General features: G+C 34.5%; 1 protein-coding gene across 1 annotated transcript in view; it reads right to left on the bottom strand.

Moving 5' to 3' along the window:
• LOC135554823 (suppressor of cytokine signaling 1-like) overlaps positions 1 to 100 on the bottom strand; it is a 6,779-nt gene extending 6,679 nt beyond the window's left edge. Inside the window, exon 1 of the mRNA XM_064987272.1 lies at positions 1 to 100. This exon is cut by the window's left edge and continues 322 nt beyond it. The gene's annotated coding sequence lies outside the window, so the exon portion shown is untranslated.
• Positions 101 to 614: the final 514 nt, after the last annotated feature.

The following is a 614-nucleotide window of genomic DNA, read 5'->3' on the forward strand; positions in this document are numbered from 1 at the left end:
GTTAACTGTCCTCTCCACCAGGGGTGTCGCTCTAGCTTCTCTCTGGCGGGTTTCGCTTCCAGTCAACATTTATAGTAAAACTGTCGCTTCACAGAAAAAGCCCCAGTCTCTTCACTTTTCAAACAGTCTCGTTGTGAATCCACGTCAGTTTCAGTTTATCTGATGCCCTTCCCCCATAATAGACTTGTGACCACATTCGGAGAAGCGGCGGATGGTTTTCGGAACTGCTTTTTTACATAATCTTTTTTAAACGTTCATGACAGAAATCGTCTACTTAAGTAAAAGTCTAAAAGTATTTGTTGTTGTTGTTTTTTTTTAAATATACTTAAGTATCAAAAGTAAAAGTATAAATAATTTGAAACGTTTTTCCGTAAAAGAACATTTTAAAAAAAAAAGAGAAAAATAATTTGTAAAATAATTGTAAATATATGTTGAGTGTCAGGGGAAAAAGGGATTCGGTCAAATGTATGTACTTTTCGTCAGGAATGTAGTGAAATAAAAGCTAAATATGTCCAAAATATAAATAGCGAAGTATAGATACCCTTGAAAACGACTTAAGTAATGCTTTAAAGTTCTTTTTCTTGAAGTTGTTCTAAATTCCCTGCCGGTGACTG

This window comes from Oncorhynchus masou, chromosome 14, assembly GCF_036934945.1.
Source record: "Oncorhynchus masou masou isolate Uvic2021 chromosome 14, UVic_Omas_1.1, whole genome shotgun sequence".
NCBI lineage: Eukaryota > Metazoa > Chordata > Actinopteri > Salmoniformes > Salmonidae > Oncorhynchus > Oncorhynchus masou.